The 20,190-nt window shown below is 44.5% G+C and overlaps 1 protein-coding gene across 2 annotated transcripts in view; it reads left to right on the forward strand.

The window, feature by feature from the left end:
- Positions 1–20,190, forward strand: part of CCDC146 (coiled-coil domain containing 146) — a 1,211,813-nt gene that overhangs the window by 794,164 nt on the left and 397,459 nt on the right. The gene's annotated exons all lie outside the window — the stretch shown is intronic.

Raw genomic sequence — 20,190 nt, forward strand, 5'->3', positions numbered from 1 at the left:
AATTTTGGTATTGTATTCTGTTATGTTTCATCTTCCATTTTTTGTAGTTAACTTGTATATGCAGTTTTTTTATATCCTCCGTCACCCGTTCATGGAAGATGTCAACTACGTCTTTAGGTATGATTGGCAAGAATGTAGATTTAGGTTTATAGGGGCTTTCACCTGCTCCTTGCTGAAGTAAATTTATTTTTTGTAATCTCTGTTGAGTGGAATTTACAGATTCTTGTTCTTGGCTATTGTCATTTGACTCATTGCTTAAATCATGCATGGTTGGAAGGTCTGTACATCTGATACTTGTAATCTAGGTGGATCGTTAGTTTCTGAGGACTGTGTATTTCTAGCTTTATCCAGTCCTGTTTTATAGTAAAAAATGTCTTTAGTTTTAGTTTATGTATAAAACAAAACATATCCACTCTTGTGTTAGCATAATCAAGTTTCTCTCTGGACAGAAATTCAATCCTAAGGCGAGCAATTGTTCTTCAGCCTTGGTTAGTGTGGTTGATGACAGATGTATAATGGTTTTCTTTTAAGAAATCATTTGATGACCTGCTAATGCGTTTTAATCTCAGAATTTCACCATAGAGGATACTGCTGATGAAGTGCTTAGGGTGTGCACTAGTTGCATGTAGTGTTGCATTTCCTGCTGTTGGTTTCCTGTATACAGTTGTGGCCTATTTTCCTTCATTGATATAAACACTAACATCTAGAAATTCAATTCTGGATTGACTGATATGTGATGTGAAATGCAAATTCATACAGTTGTCATTAATTGTTTCCACAAACCGTCTGGCACTTTCAATATCATCATTCCATATAATAAAAACATCATCGATCTAGCGTAACCAATGAACAATTTTATGTGTGAAGATCTCATGGTGCTGCTACATGAGGACCTGCTCCTCCCAATAGCCCACGTGCAAACATGCGTAACTAGGGGAGAAGCTATCCCCCATAGCAACACACTGTATCGGTTTGTAGACATCCTTAACAAACAGAAAGTAATTATTATTCAAACACCATGTAATAAGGGCAATTAACATCTTATTATATTGATGGTATGCACATGGCCTAGAAGCTAGGAAGTGCTTAACAGCAGTTATACTCGTTGTATGTTCGATACTGGTATAAAGTGACTCATTGTCCAATGCAATTAAATCAAATTACCTGTCCTTACAATGTCATTGAGTTTGTTTAAAAAGTCACCTGTATCTTTCACATATGAGGGCAATGACTTAACTAGATCTTGCAAGAAGAAAATCCACATATTCCCCCACATGTTCAGCCATACTATTGATAGCCACAATTAAGGGGCAGCACGGGACTGGAATAGCATTTTTATGGACCTTTGGTAAAAGATATAAAAACAGAAGAACAGGGTATTTATTGAATATATATTGGTACTCTCCTGTAATAATTAAACCTTCATGTATCCAATGTTACAACTCCTTTTTTATGGTATCCTTCGCTTTGTTGTATTCTCTCATTGTGGTTTTTTCATAGCATTGCTCGTTACTAAGCTGTCGCATAGCTTCCTGTACATAATCTTTTCTAGTCCACAATACTATGTTACCCCCTTTGTCCAATTTTTTTATGACAATTTCTAGATCTTTGCCCAGTTCACCAAATTTTGGTATTGTATTCTGTTATGTTTCATCTTCCATTTTTTGTAGTTAACTTGTATATGCATTTTTTTTATATCCTCGGTCACCCGTTCATGGAAGATGTCAACTACGTCTTTAGGTATGATTGGCAAGAATGTAGATTTAGGTTTATAGGGGCTTTCACCTGCTCCTTGCTGAAGTAAATTTATTTTTTGTAATCTCTGTTGAGTGGAATTTACAGATTCTTGTTCTTGGCTATTGTCATTTGACTCATTGCTTAAATCATGCATGGTTGGAAGGTCTGTACATCTGATACTTGTAATCTAGGTGGATCGTTAGTTTCTGAGGACTGTGTATTTCTAGCTTTATCCAGTCCTGTTTTATAGTAAAAAATGTCTTTAGTTTTAGTTTATGTATAAAACAAAACATATCCACTCTTGTGTTAGCATAATCAAGTTTCTCTCTGGACAGAAATTCAATCCTAAGGCGAGCAATTGTTCTTCATCCTTGGTTAGTGTGGTTGATGACAGATGTATAATGGTTTTCTTTTAAGAATCTATTTCTTGCGCCATTTATTCCTTTTCTTTTCTTTCGGCTTCACATTGACGCTTAGTGCGCCGCGCTCTTCGGATTGTGTTCGACCTTTTTCTATTGTCTTCTTTTCATTTCTTGGTCTCAGAGTTTGTCTGCGTTCCTCCACTAAAAAATCAATCTCTTCTCCAAGGCTGAGGCTTGTTTTATTTGTTATGCTTTCCACATTTTGTCCTTCCATACTAGAATCACTAGTTACTGATTCGGTATCAGTGCTTGAAACAGTTACATCATTATTGGTTGTTAGTGCGCTAGTGTGGCTCACTGGTTAGAGGCGGCAGACCCGAGAGCAGAGGACGGCCCGGGACCAGGGTTCGATTCCCGGCGCGGCAGGTTTCTGGACCAGGGTCAGCGGACTCGATAATTCTCTCGCCTCGGTGCCCACTCTGATCAGCGATCACACTCGGCAACTCTGGGCATTAGCTTGCCTCATCTTCACTAACGGCCCCACCAGACCGCCGGGGATGCCTGGTCTCACCCTGGAGATACCCATTAAGGGACCATCTCTCAGGGAAGCCAGGAAGGGTTTCGCAGCGGTCGAAGCGCTTTGGGACCCTACGGGTAAGTAGTGCGCTATATAAATGCCTATACATTTACATACATTTACATTTACCCACAATGTTCGGTTTAGCTTTGCCACTGATTTTTGGGCATTTTCGTATTTCTGAGCAAATGTATAAATTTGGCCTAGCTCGTAGTCGGCCTTGAGGGCACGCAAATTTGTGTACTTTTCTCACCTTTATTCTGTCTTCATGCTTCTTTAATTATTTGATTATTTCATTCCATTTTTGCCACAATTAAGTCTTCTTTATCAGATTTACTTAGTTCTTTATTCATGTTTTTAATTTCAGTTAGTAATGTTTGACGATCTATTGCAGCATATTTAATTAAAATGTGTACTAAATTCATTGAAGCCGCCAAGTTACTTTCACCCCATTCTCTAAGCATATGGGGATTGGAGTTGTCAAAACTTGGAGCAAGAAGTATTCTTAGTCCCCGTGGTACTCTACCAACCTCCACATGTCAGAGACTTATTCTCCCACCGCTTTATTTCATTTTTCATGTTCTTTTCCAGGTCTTTTAAAAGTAATTTGATGTCATTGTCAGAATTCATTTCAATCGTTCTTGTGTTCTGTGCATTTACGTTCACTTTAGGTTAACTGTCGGTCGTCAGTAGGTAGGTATAGTTAGGACCTAGGGCCAGATGTAGGTAGGCGAATATCGGTTGGTAACGGACGATTTTACCGATTTAGAAAACGAGATGTAGGTGTCAAAAATGTACCGATTCCGAAAATATGAATCCGTAAAATACCGAATCAGTATTTACCGATTACATATTTTCCAAATCGGTATTTACTGATACCTTATTTACTGCGTCCTTATTCACCGAAATGGTAAATAGGAAATCGGAAAAAATGCCCATCGAGATGTAGGAAAGGGGGAAAAAAAACGAATTCAATGAAATTCGGTATTTAAGAATCGGTATTTACCATGGACTGAAAGCAGGTGTAAACCAGGTGCAGGCTATAAAAATGGGCCCAAAATGCAACAGTGTTGCAAGAATGGCGGCATTCTATGTGATTGCGAGGAGGCAAAGGCTACAGGCTGCAGGTCAGAGGGTATGGAGAAGGGAGGAGCTGGTGTACAGGCAGAGGATCACCATGTTCCAATTGACTGAGCCTGAGATACTTCAGAGGTACAGGCTGCACCCCAGAACCATCATGGACTTAATAAGGGACCTCCAGCCATACTGGATCACCCAACACCCAGGGCCCATGCCATCCCACCCCATGTGCAGGTGCTATGTAGCTTACACCTACTTGCCTCTGGGAGCTACCAGAGTGTGATAGCTGCAGTAGGTGGTGTATATCAGAGCTGTCTGTCCCGTCTTTTCAGGAAGTTTCTGGATGCCATGACGCAGAGAATGGAACATTCCATTCAGTTCCCTGAGACACCTGCGGAACTTGCAAAAACAAAAACTGACTTCTATGGACGGCACACTTCCCGCATGTGATAGGCTGCATAGATGGCACCCACATTCCCCTATGCCCACCTGCAGCCACTGAACACATCTACAGAAACCGTAAGTCAACGCACTCCATCAATGTGCAGGTGATATGCAGGTGATGTGCAGGTGAGTTGACTGCAAACTTCGTTGCGCTAGCGCTTGGCAGCGAGCTAGACTGCTACAAGTGATATTGTGTTTTTAAACTGCTATTTTTAAAACTTGTGTTTCCTCAACTGTATTCTGCTCGCTCACTCCCCGGTCCACCGCAGCAACCTGTGCTGTTTGTTGTGAAGGGAGGCAAGCGGCACCACTTCCTGGTTGTTCCAGCATAGGCGGCCATCTTTAGAGGGTTGACGCGCTAGTCTACCCTTTGCCCTGGCTACTTAAGGGTCAGAGTCATTCGCGCTCGATAGTTGACTGCAAACTTCGTTGCGCTAGCGCTTGGCAGCGAGCTAGACTGCTACAAGTGATATTGTGTTTTTAAACTGCTATTTTTAAAACTTGTGTTTCCTCACCTGTATTCTGCTCGCTCACTCCCCGGTCCACCGCAGCAACCTGTGCTGTTTGTTGTGGAGGGAGGCAAGCGGCACCACTTCCTGGTTGTTCCAGCATAGGCGGCCATCTTTAGAGGGTTGACGCGCTAGTCTACCCCTTTGCCTAATCTTTATAGTCCCCCTTTTGCCGCGCAGCGGTGACGCGCAGCGGTAGCGCCGTAGACGTGCCGAAGAGGCGCCAAAGAGAAGTCAGTCTGCGCCAGTCCGCGTCCAGACGCTTCCAGCTGACTGGTGGCTAGGTCCTGTTGCATAGTACTATGGTAGGTCCTCCGCTGTGCTATGATTCTTCTGCGCTTCTTGATCTTCTTCCCTCTACTACTCAGACATGTGATCACACGTTCTTACCACTCAATACGGACTTTGTCTGTAAAACTTGCAACTGGAGCCCATCCCCCCTTCTATCCCATCCTTCACCTCCTATCCATGAGTGGAAAATGTTTCTACTAAATTGTAGATCTGTCTGTAAACACTACACCGAATTACGCGCACTGATTGAAGAGTTTAAACCCCACGCTCTCTTTTTAACGGAAACCTGGCTTCATATAGACAATGACCCAGCCATTGTCTGGGCGATCCCACAGGGATATACGTTAAAAAGATTGGATCGCCAGATTGGGAGAGGGGGGGGTGTGGCTATTGTTTATCGTGACACCTATAAATGTCGAACCACCCCTACCACTTCAGCAACCTGTGAAAGTTTACACTTTGCGTTAGAACTCTCCCCTACTACCACCTTCTCGGGCATCCTAGCCTACCGTACTCCGGGCGCTCTTAATGATTTTATCACGAAAATCACAGAGCTTACAGCAAGTATCGTATTATCCTCATCCAATCTCACCCTGCTGGGGGATTTTAACTTGCATCTGGATGATCCCCACGATACTGCAACTAACACCCTTTGTACAAACCTTCAAGCGCTGGATTTACATCAAAAGGGGTTTTATGTAACCCATAATAGAGGCCACCTGCTCGACCACATTTATAGCAATATTGATGTCCTTATAGTTGAGCCCCCTATCCCATTACCGTGGACGGATCATTTCTTAATTCCTTTTACCTGGCGTACAAATCCACCTCCCCTCACCCACGGCCTTGTTAAACATCACGGTAGGAAATGGCCCTCTCTTCCCCTTTTGGATTGGGAAGATGCCTTGGTTAGAGATAAACCTAAGAAGACACTGAACGCCTACACTGCAGCTAACAACTTTGATGATTGGATCACCTCCACACTTGATAGGGTACTCCCTGTACAGGCTTGCAACCCCACAAAAAGATCTAAAGCTTCCCCATGGTTTACGCCCACTCTTAAGACACTGAAACTAGCCTGTCGCAAACTCGAAAGAGCCTGGAGACAGGACTATTCCGAACCGAGGAAGGACAAATACAGAGTGGCCATCAGGCTTTATAAACAGGAATTAAAGGTGGCACAAGCTTCTTTCTACGGTAGCAAAATCAACACAGCCGCCAATGCCCCTAGGGAAATTTTTAAAATTGTTAAGTCAATCATTTCCCCCCCTGCAGAATGCCCCTCTACGGACGATGCCCAAAACCGTTGCAATGATTTAGCTGCTTTCTTTTCTGGTAAAATCCAGACTATATACTCCTCCTTTGGGATTGTAAATAACGATTTGGCACCCCCTATTCCCACAGTCCTTGAGGGTTCTGCCCCCTGTAGGCTGGACACAATCCCACTCTTGGATATTCCAGTCCTAGATAAACTTATTTCCAAATCTACCTCTGGCTCCCCTAATGACCCTGCACCCCCTCAGACCCTCAGCAAAGCTATGGACGTGATTCGCCCGGTCATATTGGACGTGCTCAACACCTCCATCTCCTCTAAAGTCGTACCTCCTTCATGGAAATGTGCGATGGTGAGGGCTTTAGTGAAGAAGCCCAATCTTGACCAGTCCAACTTGGCGAATTACCGTCCTGTCTCCTTGCTTCCCTGGCTAAGCAAACTGCTGGAGAGGCACGTAAATAATACCTTGATGAGCTATTTGGAATCAAATAGCCTTCTACGTGCCTCCCAGACAGGGTTTCGCCCTTTACATGGGACTGAAATCGCCCTTCTGGCGGTAACAGAGGAGGCAAGAGCAGTGTTAGACCGGGGAGGAAAAGTCGCCATTATCTTATTAGACCTCAGCGCCGCGTTCGACACGGTAAACCATGTCACGCTACTACAACGTCTGGCGGACATGGGCGTGTCGGGCGCGGCCCTGGAATGGCTGACTTCCTTCCTGGCTGACCGCTTTTTCCAGGTTTTCGAGGGCGAGGTGGTGTCGCCTAAACACCCACTCAGGTGTGGGGTTCCTCAGGGCTCATCCCTAAGCCCCACCCTGTTTAACACCTACATGGAACCCCTAGACAGGATAGTCCAACCCTTCGGTGTGCGTATTGTCACCTACGCAGACGATACCCAACTGGTGGTCTCGTTAGACCACTCGGAGGGATCGTCCGACACCTTAGGCCCCTGTCTAGAGGCTGTTGCCAGATGGATGCAATCTTCCTGTTTAAAGTTAAATGGGGAGAAGACAGATGTCATGCTATTGGGTAATCCTTCGCCCTCTGTCTTTGCATCCATCTGGCCACCATGTTTGGGCCCACCTCCTGCCCCCAAGCCCCAAATAAAAAGCTTGGGGATCTGGCTTGACACCGCCTTGAATTTCTCAGCCCAGGCCATAAAAACAGCCGCTACCTGTTTTGGATTGATGAGGATGCTGCGGAAGGTGCTCCCTCTGCTTCCATTTCAAGCAAGGAGGATCCTGGTCCAGGCCCTCGTACTATCTCGCCTGGACTATGGGAATGCCCTCTATATGGGAGCCCCATCCTTTGTCACCCAGAAGCTCCAAGTCACCCAAAACAGTGCGGCCCGGCTGCTCTACAATCTCCCTCGCTGGCAGTCAGCAAGGAATGCCTTAAGGGAACTTCACTGGCTCCCCATAGCGGCCAGAGTTCAATTCAAGGCCATGTGTATTCTACACAAAGCCTTCTATCGCCAAGGCCCTGCAATTTTACAGCCCCTGGCTACTCCCTATGTTCCACCCCGCGCCCTCCGATCCGGTACCCTCCAATTGGCTACCTTGACCAGAATCAAGAAAGCCCGCTGGGGAGGCCGCTCTTTTTCACACACTGCGGCTAAACTTTGGAATACTCTTCCTTTACCCCTGCGAGAAACCACTAATCATCTCGCCTTTAGGAAAGCTCTGAAAACTCACTTATATGCTAAACTCTGCTGATCTGCCCAAGCCTGCGTTAACTAAGCTTTCAGTCACAAGCGCTACGAGGCCTCCGGGTAGATAGCGCTATATAAGTGCAATTTTCATTTCATTTCATTTCATTTCATGCCGGAAACATCATCACAGACATAGTGGCCACATTTCCTGGGAGCACGCACGACTCATACATCTTCCAGAACAGCGGAATATACATAAGGCTTGTTGCTGGAGATTTTGGTGATGGATATCTGCTAGGTAAATAAGTGTAACACACCCTAAAATGAATGGCAGCGGAATGTGACATGCAAATGTAACTCATGTACCTCTCATTCCCTCCTAGGCGATAGTGCATATGCCCTGCGTTCCTTTGTGCTCACACCGTACCTCAACCCAACTAACAGAGGCGAAAGGCGATACAATGTGGCACACAGGTCAACTCGCAACGTAGTGGAGCGAACATTTGGACTCCTCAAGAGCAGGTTTCGCTGCCTCCACAAGAGTGGAGGTGCTCGACAGTACACCCCATCCTGTGTTGCAAGATAATAGTGACCTGTGCAATTTTGCACAATCTTGCCACCAAAGAAGGCACAGAGGAGGAGGTGACACATCACAAAGACATTGATGATGACCAAGAACCTGCAGACCCCCAAGCAACAGGACCAGCAGCAACAGATGGGAGATTGAGACAGACAGAAATTACATGTCGATATTTCTAGGTAATGTATGCCTCATAGACAGGTATAGTGTTTGACAAGTGTAGTTTAATAGTCACTACATCATCATCACATAGGAAAAGCCATTGTCCATCAAAGCATATGTCCATGACTGCTTGTGCTCAGTTGCCGTCACTGTGTGCAGTCGTGTGGAACTGCGGCATTGGTCAGTGTTTACCTCCACGCACCACATTGCGTGATTGATGTGGCTGGCTATCAATATCTCGGCTGGGGCCAGACTCAGCATGGCTACGCCTGCCGCTCCTGCGCACCTCTGGTACAGGTGTGCTGGTGCCACTCCTGCTGGTTGACCCCTCTGCCTCCTCCACACCCGGGTCACCAGCATTGCCTGTGTTAGTGGTTAGCATTTGCTCAATCGCAGAGGTCACCCTTCCGATGCCCCGTGTCAAGTCTGTGCAGCAGTGCACAATTGCATCCTGCATGGATATTGAGCGTCGGCAAAATAGTGACGTAGCAGAAGCAAATCTGTTCATTGCCTTTGTCTGCTGCCGCATGTACTGCCGCTCCCTGCCACGCTGTAGTTGATCCCTGTCCAACTTATCCGACAGTACACCCATGTATGTGGAGATGTCTGTTATCCCCTTTGATATTGCCTCCAAACTACATGCTATGTGGCCTATTCCTTTGTCCATGTTGGTCATTTTGTTATTCATGCAGCAAACCTGCCTATGCACGGCTAACAGTGCTTTGGCCTGCACGGGCTGCACTTTGACCATTGTGGCCTCCAGGCCACAGAAGACGCTCTCACCTTCCTGCCCCTCGTCACCCTTACGTGCCCTCCTGCCAAGGACACTGGTGCGCGCAGCGCCTGCTGTAATCTGTGGTCTGGCCTTGTCGGCCACAGTTGTAATTGTTTGAGGTCCAACTTCCTCATCCTCCGAATCAGAGGTTTGCAGGATCCTCTTTAGGGGGCTCATCAGTCCTACTTGCCCTTCCCTGCATGGCCAACCTGGACGTTGCTATGGTTGTAGGCGGTGTGCTGAACAAATCAGGAGATCCAAACAACAATGGTGATTGTGGGACTGGTGTTGTGGCTCGCTCTGGTGATGAGGCTTCCTGGGTGGTGGTGTTGCTTCCTTCTACAGCGCTGTGACCTGTTTTTTTCTTCTCTTTCTCCCTTCTCTTAGCTGATGGTGCCCTCTCCTCCCTTGCTGGTGCTGGAGTGCGTGAGGACTCTCCTGTGGAATCAAATTGACATAGGGTCAATGTTTTTGTTCACCTGTGTGTATTTCTTGAATACATCATTTACACACCTTTGCACAGTCTACATTGTGTGTTTGGTGATGTGTGTGGCATGCCTTGCAGAGTCTTGTGGTGTATGCATTGCATCTATGTACTCATGACTACGTGTACCATGATGCATTTATTTATTTATTTATTTATTTGTTTCTATAGCGCCAGACTCGACCCCCTAAGGGGTATCTCCGCGCTTTGCTCGCTGTAAATGTCAGAGAAATAGTACCTTGGGTGCGAAACGGGTGGGTGTCTGAGCTTCCCTAAAGAGGTAGGTTTTTAGGTTATGACTGGCGATGCGCACGTAGTGCGCATGCGCCAAAAACCTTATGATTTGTGTATGGGGTCGGGTCTACACCCCCTCCTCCCATTGGCTAGCTCCATAAATGGAGGCTAGCCATTGGGAGAAGGCTCTGTCCGTCAATCTCGGACCAGATTCGGGGGCGTTCCTGAGAATTTTTGGCTTTTGGCTACGTCAGCCGAAAGCCTGTTCTCGGGAACGCCCCCGAATCTGGTCCGGCATTGAAGTCACCCGGAAGAAGTCCAGGTGAGTGCTTGCTTTTTTTTTTTTGCCCGTTCCCACCCCCTCTCCCGCTCTCCGTGTCTCCGGACCCCGTTCCCGCCCCCCTACCGCTGCCTCGCTCTCTGTGTCTCCCCGGCCCCGTTGCCGCCCCCCTACCGCTGCCTCGGCTCCCGTTCCCGCCCCCCTACCGCTGCCTCGCTCTCCGTGTCTCCCCGGCCCCGTTCCCGCCCCCCTACCGCTGCCTCGGCTCCCAGTTCCCGACCCCCTACATCTGCCTCGCTCTCCGTGTCTCCCCGGCCCCGTTCCCGCCCCCCTACCTGCACAACCAGTCCTTGGCCTCTCTGCTGCGTGCACAGATGCACTCGTGTGCCTCAATTGTGAGGGAGGAGCAAGCTGTTTAAATGGACAGGGTGAAAAAGAATATGTGCTTACAGCGGATACGGGAAGCACGTGCAGGGGTGTGGGTGGGGGGCTGCAGAGGATCAAACATGAAGCACGTGCAGAAGTGGGGGGCTGCAGAGGATCAAACATGCAGATTGAGAATCAGACTTGGAGGAAAACGTGCCCCGTCTGCGGCTGCCGGAGCCAGGAGATCCATTATCAAGGTGAGGAGGGGTTAGTGGGTGCTCTAGAAAAACATGCGTGTTATCGAAATGCTCAAAGGTCAGTGTTCACCTTCCTCCCTCTTTCACACTTATTTAACACAGCCTGTTATCGCTTGAGAGAACTTCTGGGGGGGGGGGGAAGAGGGGGTATTCCTCATACAAGTGCGAGTTCCTGTCGAGTGTGTGTGTGTAAGTTCTACAGGCCCGGGTGGAAACTCTGGCGGGGGCTGTGCAGTTGCACATGTGTCTTCTGGGCGTGTTTGTGCGGCGAGCGTTGGCAGGGTGTCCTTACCCAGCGTGTGATTACTTGTGCACACAAGCCAGGGATGTTTCACGAGGTAAGAGAGTTTCTTATTTTTAAAAAATGTACTTTTTAACCCCCGCGCGAGTCCCCCCCACCCCGCCCGCACCCCCAAGTCCCGTCGTCCCGTCCCCCGTCGTCTCGTCCCGTCCCCCCCACCCCCAAGTCCCCCCCCCCCCGCGCGAGTCCATGCCAATGGCTCTAGATCTTGCAATTGCCGGACCTGTTCAATTGCAAATGCTTGTTATAGAGTTCTGATTAGTTTCTTCCATTAATCAAACAAAAAGGGACACTTGTAACACTGCTTGACCTTTGGTTCAGTGTAAAATAAGGAAACCCTCAAAGAAGTCAATGTTCGATGGAATTGCTGTATATTTGTTTCATCAGCCTCACATTGACATTCCGGCAGTTATCATAGGGTTATTCCTATTTGTGTGAACTGCTTGCCTCATCCAGAGGCACCTCCAGTCTCGAGTGCAGTGTCCAGAGACAAAAGGATTTCCCACAGAAAGGGTGAAAGAAAAAGTTAAGAAATGGAAAAAAACCTTTGTAGTTTTATTTCACGGCAGATCTCCATTGAATAAAATGGTAGGTATACTATTTAGAGGCCAAGTTACTGAGCCATATAGTATTGCAAACAGGGTGTCGACATGTTTCAGCTCCTTGGACCAAATGGTCTATGGAGCTTTCGACGGGACTTACATACAAAAAATAGACATACAATTTACACAGAAAGTTCTACTCGCACTACTTGTGCGGTAATCCATCTCTCACCCAAAAAATTTTTATGGATAATTATGTACTCTTCGCAATCTAGGAGAGAAGTTAGAGTTAGCTTATTAGCCAATTTACTCAGACATTCTATTTTTCTGTGGGAGGGTACAGAGGGTAAACTCATGGGTAATTTACTATAATTACACTTATCTGTCTGGAAGGAAATTAGGGCAGGGGGGTCTGGCTACAGATGCTCTTTGACATTGTGATGGGGCTAGCAAGTGATTCATAGGTTTGTGGGGTATATTTTACTTCAGGAGAAAGTCATTAAACAATAACCCAGAATGGTTGTGGGGACATCTACAACGTTAAACACACAGTTCTGAGTAGTTATAAAAGAAGTGTTAAATAAACTCAAACACGTTGTAAGTTATGGGCCTTGATACGAGGTTTAAAACATGTATCGTTATATCTACACACATTAAGCTCTTACCTGCTGTGTAAGAGTGCTCCGCTTTCAACGGGGGACCGCAGAGCTGGATTTGGAGAAGAAAACTCTATAAGTATAGAAAAGCGGCATTTCTGCATCTTACCAGTAACCTTGTGTGGAGATAGTATGTCGCCATTACCGGCGTGGAGGGTACGTTACGCCTTGTGCTGACTCTGCCCCCGGATGCGGAAGTCGCTTAGCTGTTTCCTTTATCAAAGCTTTTGGTATTGTTGATTTAAAGGGGCAGTGAGGTTTTTAGCAGAGAGCGTATTTTGGCGAGCTTTTCGGGTACAGTGTAAGTGTGGACCACAATATTTATCACCCACGGTCAGGACTGGTGCTAATGGGTAAGTGTGTTGTTACGTTTCATCTGATTATTTTGCGAAGTGGTGCCAAGAGATGTTATCATTTAAACCGTACTCAGAGGTTCGAAGACGGTCCACCCATCTTTGCTCTTTTTCGTAGAGTATTTTCTCTACATTGCCTGATTTGTTCGTCTGCATCTCGATGACTGTCCACTGTATGTCTTCGTGGGAGTGGTTCTTTTCTTGGAAATGGGAGCACAGTTTTGTTGTATTCTTTTTTAGCCTAATGTTGCTCTTGTGCTCCCCTATCCTGAGTTTGATTTTGCGGCAGGTCATCCCGATGTATTTCATTTTACATGGGCACTGGATCATGTAAATAACATGGGACGAATTACAATTGGTGAATTGCTTCTGTGTCCAGATGAAATTGTCCATCAGTTGCAGAGTTTTTGTAGCGCTTGTTGTTTTGCAGGCTACACATGTGCCACAAGGAAAGTGTCCTGCCAGTGGGGTCATGGTTACGCTGTTGGTTATAGCTGGCTGTGTGTATTGCCGTGGGCGGGTATGCACTAGTGTGTCTTTTAGGTTTTTTGTCCTCCTGTTGGCGAACCTTGGTTTCGGCCACTTGAATTTTCCCGTGTTGATTATATGCCAGTTTTTATTTATCAATTTGTGGATGGCATAAGTAGCTGGATTAAAGGTTGTTACACAGGTGGTTAGATCCTTCACAGATTCTTTCTGATATGTTTGGAGGAGGCATTCTCTAGGTTGATTATCTGCTCTTTTTTTACACTTCTTGATGACTTTTTCGGTGTATTTTACACTGAACCAAAGGTCAAGCAGTGTTACAAGTGTCCCTTTTTGTTTGATTAAAGTTTATATTATCTTGGGGAAAGAAACGGACACTGAATTTCCTCATCCCTCCCTGTTGATTAACCGCTAGTTTCTTCCTTTGGCATCCTAACCCCTTTTGAGGCCAAAATGAACTTTCTGAATTGTGCTTTCTTTGAATATTAGTTATCTTCATCCAGAAGGTTATTCTTGAAAAAGGAATTGAGCTTGGGACAGATCATTATTTTATTGAATATACTTTTGCCTTTCATTTGGGCCGTACAGATGATGGCAATTTATTCTACCATAGTTAACATATATCATTTGGTCTGATGAGAATAAAGACGATAACAACTCTGGGTCCTGTCTCATCAGGATGCAACTTGAACCCAGATCATACGCCCTGACTTCTCATGCTTGTTGAAGTGGCCTGAGAGATTACCAATTTTAAGAACTATTTCTTTCGAAGTCTGGAAATGAGGAGGTAAGTCAGACTTATTGTTGATACAGTCTGCATATTTCACAGAACTTCTTTGCAGCTACCTTAAGTCAGTCCTTTTGACCCTGTTGTAACCTTTGGTGACTTTGATAATATCGACCACCTGATGTAACTAAGCTGTAAAAGTGGGGTTGGGGCAGCAATCCTGGCATGGCTTTGGTATCTGTTTGGAATGACACACTTTTTATTTATCTAGAACAGTGCAAGGTAAAAAAAATGTTTAACACATGTTCTAATATCTTGGTCTTTGACTTGTGTTCGGATTGGTCTACGTGCCATATATAATTCATGGGATTTCTGAGTTGCTGTTATTAAGGGGATGGAAGCTTCTGACCATTTATGGTTGTCCCCGTCCTTATGTTCCCATTTTTGGTTTATAACTTCTTGAACTACAGTAACTCATTATTCCTCTAATAACTAGTATATCTTTTCCGGAAAACCAACTGGCTCTGCAGATTTTCCTTTATTTATTCCAGTATTTTCTAAAGTGTTAATTTAGGGAATTGGATATCCTTAAACAAAGTAGCTTAACTTCCTAGTTGAAATATTCTCTCTATAGGTCAGAACTATGATCTTGAAACTCCAAATATATTTCCCTTACATTTTCTATTGTTGTTGAAATATTATTTCTACTTTTTTTGCCTTGGTCTTCTACAATAGAATGACATTCCTAGCATACAATTCTCCAAAAGCAACCCCACCTCAGCTTACTCAAATTATGATTCAGAATGCTTACGCCTAAGAGCTGTTTACGTGCCTCTGTTGCCTGCAATGTGTGGGGGCTCGCAGTGTGTGTGTGGGGGCTCGCAGTGTGTGTGGGGGGCTCGCAGTGTGTGGGGGGCTCTGTGTGGCTGTGTGTGTGGGGGGGCTCTGTGTGGCTGTGTGTGTGGGGGGCTCTGTGTGGGTGTGTGTGTGGGGGGCTCTGTGTGGGTGTGTGTGTGGGGGGCTCTGTGTGGGTGTGTGTGTGGGGGGCTCTGTGTGGGTGTGTGTGTGGGGGGGGGCTCTGTGTGTGTGGGGGGTCTCTGTGTGGGTGTTTGTGTGTGGCATTTGCGAGAGATTAAGCTATTGGCATTGTAAATGACAATGCCATTTGTTTATGTTAAAAAAACATAAATAAAAATAATGTCAAGAGCAATGCCAATAGCTCTAACTTTAACAAAGGCAAAACCATTGCATTGTAAATGCTTGTTAGTGCCTTCCTAAAGGAGAGAAGATTGGTGTTATGATGCATGTCCACAGGGAGTTTATTCCAAAGGGAAGGTCCTACATAAGAGAGAGCACGGCCACCCTGCCTTGCCTTCTTAATAAATGGAACTTTTAGTAAATGTTAGCTGTTGGAACGCAGAACGATTCAGAAAAGGGGGTGGTGATGGGCAGAGTATCTGAATTAAGCAGAACACTCGTACCCAGTCAACAGATCAGGGCTTGATCCATCACCGTTTTTTAGCTCACTGCACCATCCCAGCTCAGAACCTGGCTACATGCAAACTAGTCTGTCCCTGGCCCAGTGCATCATGGGAACAGGGCAGACCAAACTACCAAGCCAATTCTTTTACTGGAAAGAAAACTAGCTTCCGGGGACCGGTTTCTGGCATTACAGCCGTCTTCGGCCCGGCTTGCTTGAATCCTGATGGTGCAGTGAGCAAGGGAGTCATGTCTGAGCATACCGTACCACGCTTATGGTGGACAAAACGATTCAGAAAAGGGGGTGGTGGTGGACAGAGTATCTGAATTAAGCAGAACACTGTTGACTGGGTACGACTGTGGGTACGATTCGGAAAAACCTATTCATTCCTATGGGCCAGGAGGCCCATAGGAATGCATGGGTTTCACCGACGGAATTTACTGATTCGGAATTTAGCAATTTAGTATTTACCGAAATGAAATACAGAGTCATTCCGAATTTTTTGACTTGCCTATTACTTTGGCGTTGTTTGACCAATCTTTCTTTACATATTATTTTGGATGTGTTGGTGATAATTAAATGTCTGCTTTTGTTTTCCATTTTCGTGACATGTCCGCGAGGATCACGATTACCAACACCATAACGGTGTGTGGAGTCACTGCGATAAGATAAAATAGGTTTTAGAGATGGTTTTAGAGATGGTCTTTATAGAAACTCTCTAGTAAAACATGACGTTAGAGAATACTTTAAGAAACCCTAGTGTGTAAAAAAACTGTAGCATGTGTGGATAAATGTGTGTTTTATAGAAAAGGCATGATCGTCGCGGTTAACAACACCATTGTGATGTCACGAATAGCCGTAAAAACTGGAAATAGGTCTGAAAGATTAGTTTTCAAGAAACTTAGTACAAAAATATGATTTTAAACATACTTTTTTTTACATATTATTTTTGGATGTGTTGGTGGACATTGAATGTCTGCTTTTGTTTTATGTTTTTGCAATGTGTCTGCGGGGTACGCGACGTTGTCACAAATACAAAAAAATGTAAGGAAAAAAAAAACACAAGCTTATAAAATTGCCCCTTATAGATAGAAATACAGTTCAGAAACCTTAACAATTCCATTAAAAAAATCCTAGGTTACATGGATGTTCTAGTTTGAAAAAGAATTTGGAAAACCTTAGCAATTCACTGAAAATAACAAAGGTTACAGGGATGTTATAGTGAGGATTTAGCATTTAAAAACCCTAAGAAATTCACTGAAAAAAACAAAGGTTACAGGGACGTTATAGTTAGGAAATAGAATTTTTAAAGACTTAGAAATTCAATTAAAAAAACAAAGGTTACAGGTACATTATAGTTAGCCTGACATTTCAATCGTACAAAACCAGAGAAATCCAGCAGTTATATTTAGCTGAGCCCCAGCAATGCACTGCTTATGACCTCACATATTACATCACTCATGACATGGTCAGTGACATATCAGATGACATCACTGATGACATCATTTAGTGACTGTGAGTTTTTTTTAAATGTTTGAGTGTTAAATATATATATATATATATATATATATATATATATATATATCCAACACGAATGGCGAAATGAGCCCGCGCAACTTCTGCTGGCGGGGTTCACCTAACCCCAATCAATCCAACACAACCTTCGTCGATCATTAATGCAAAAGACAACAAGCTGAGGCCCAGATGCATTCAAAGTGAAATTTAATGGCAGTAACTCCCAACGCGTTTCGCAGCCGCAGCCGCTTGTTCACGAGTAAATGTGACATAGAAAGTGAAAACATACTCTCATTTTGATCAATGCGGTGGTATATACATTAAACATAGAGTATTTACACCAGCAATCTTATGTTTCTTCAGTAAAAGAACTTAACAGACTTTCACCCGATAATTCATTTCAGAAATCATGAGCCACAGAAATTGCGCCCAAAGTGATCTCAGTTAATTACACTGTTTCATCACAGCCGTACGGTGCTTTCGCTGATTTTATCATGCTAAAACCACAGTGGGTATAGTCATATCGTGCACCCATATGCGCACAACTACGTTTTCCATAATTTGTAGCTGCGAGAAAAATAAAACGTGTAAGGATTCCTCCTGTATGCGCAAGTCATCAAGTCTGTTAAGTTCTTTTACTGAAGAAACATAAGATTGCTATATATATATATATATATATATATATCCGGATGACTGCTCAGGAAAACCGCTTCCCACGTGGAACTCCCGCAGGCAGAAAACAAGCAGACACAAACCCAGGCTGTGTGCAAAAAATCTGTGCGCTTATTTGTTGACGGCCATAACGCGTTTCACCACCGGAGTGGTTTGATCACATGACAACGCTAACATTTCAACGGACCACTTAAAAAGTTACAACTATAGCACGTGACTATGAGGTAAGTGATAAACATAAAAGAAATCTATTTTTTTAGGTTTTGTCGTTCCCGAATTGCAAATGGAATGCATTGCATGTACAAACAAAATAAATACATATTTCGTTGACTTAATAAAGGCAGTTTGTGAGGGGGAAACATGGCATTTAGAAAGACAGTATAAATACATGTATTCTGAAAGGACCAAGGAGCCGGAAACCATTGATCATAAAATTATATACATATACAGAGATAAAGATATGTGTATGTATATGATTGTATACAAAAATATATGATATCCATATTAAAATCATTTCATATTTATACATTAGTAATAATAAACAATTCAATGCTTAAAAAGATTTTCATTTCATAATTGGTGCTTGAATGCAACACGCCAGTAAATATTATGATTTCCAGCATGGACCAAGCATAACAAAGTTTGTGGGGACCCCCTTGTTTGGAATAGGTGCCATGATGTACTGGAGATCGATTGCATATTTGGTAGGGAACAAGGGTTCAAAAAGTGCTAACTGTGATAAACAGTGAAAGTTAAAATCCAATATGAGTATGGTGAGGGGAAGTGATTGGCGGCTATGGGAATGACAAAAAAGTTTCATAAGGGAAATGTCAAGGTTCCTACAGGTAATGGGGAATATTTGAAAGGCAGCCTGAAGATGACCTGGCATGAACTGATAAATGCAGTGGGGAGGACACTGGAAGGAAAAGGACGCTGGGGGAGGAGCTCAGGTGGTGGGATGGTCTCCTATGCAGTGGGGAGGCCAGAGATGTTGTGGTGTCTTATAGACAAGTATGTAAATCCTCAGTGTTGTTAAAACCTCCCGGGTTTTTGCTATTAAGATTCAAGATGTAGCGAGTTTCTAATTTGCGCATTTTATGTTCCCTATCCCCGTCGTGTTTGGTTTTAGGGACTGTGTCGATGACATAGTATCGGAGGTCCTGTAGATTGTCATTGTGGACCTCACGAAAATGTCTGGCCACTGGGTGAGTGGGGTCATGGTTAGTGATGGCCCTCATGTGCTGTAAAACCCTCATGTTGGCTGGTAGCTTGGTGCTACCTACGTATCTTAATGGACAGGTGCACTCAAGAACATAAATGGCGAATTCGGTCTTGCAGTGGAGATTTTTGGTGATTTTGACTTCTTTGTCACTAAAGGCTGTGCGATAACTGGTTTTGTTGATGCCATATTGGCACGCTTTACAAGAGTGACATTTGGTAAAGCCTTTGGGAGCCCTAAGCCACTCTTTGGAAGGCTTGGACTCTGGGCAGTTGGAGACAAGGCTATTGTGTAAAGATGTGGCCCTTTTGTAAGTTATGCTGGGTTTGGCAGGCATGTCCTGAAGAAACATAAGATTGATATATATATACACACACACACACACACACACACCAAGGTGTACTGGTGAATCAGTAGGTGTATGAATGGATGATTCAGTGGGTGCATGACTTACTGTATAAGTGAGTGATTAGGTGTTTCAGTGAATGTATGGGTGAGTGACTAAGTTGTGAGAATGTCTGTATTAATCTGTTAGATGGTGTCTAAGTGACTGTATTGGTTGGTGATTGGGTACGTGATTGGCTGTATGTGTGATTGATTGGGTGTCCAAGTACCTGTATGGGTGTTTGAGTGCCTGTGTGGCTGAGTGAGAGGGTGTGTGACTGCCTGCATGGATGAGTGAGTGGGTGAGTTAGTAGCTTTATGGGTTAGTGAATGTGTAAGTGAAGTGCTGTATAGGTGACTGAGTGTGTGTATTGGTGTGTCGGTGAGTGAAGGAATGTGTCGGTGGTATATGGGTGAGTAACTGGATATGTTAAAGTTAGTGTAGGTGAGTGTCTGGACTGTATGAGTGACTGTATGAGTGAGTGAGGGATTGTGATAGTGGCTGTATGGGTGAGTGTGTGCTTGTGTCAGTGACTGTATAGGTGAGTGAGTATGTGGTAGTATCTGCATGAACAAGTGAGTGAGTGTGTATAACTGTAAAGGTGAGTAAATGGCTATATGACTGACTCTGAGTGAGTATGTTTGTGAGTAGCTCTATGAGTGACTGACTGTGTGAGTGGAAGTATGGGTGTATGAGTGGAAATATCCGTGGTTGTATAAGTGAGTGAGTTGGTATATGAGTGTCTGTATGAGTGTCTGTGTGGATGTGTATGTAGACCTATGGATCAGAG

The sequence above is a fragment of the Lissotriton vulgaris genome, chromosome 1_1, assembly GCF_964263255.1.
Source record: "Lissotriton vulgaris chromosome 1_1, aLisVul1.2, whole genome shotgun sequence".
NCBI classification, from domain to species: domain Eukaryota; kingdom Metazoa; phylum Chordata; class Amphibia; order Caudata; family Salamandridae; genus Lissotriton; species Lissotriton vulgaris.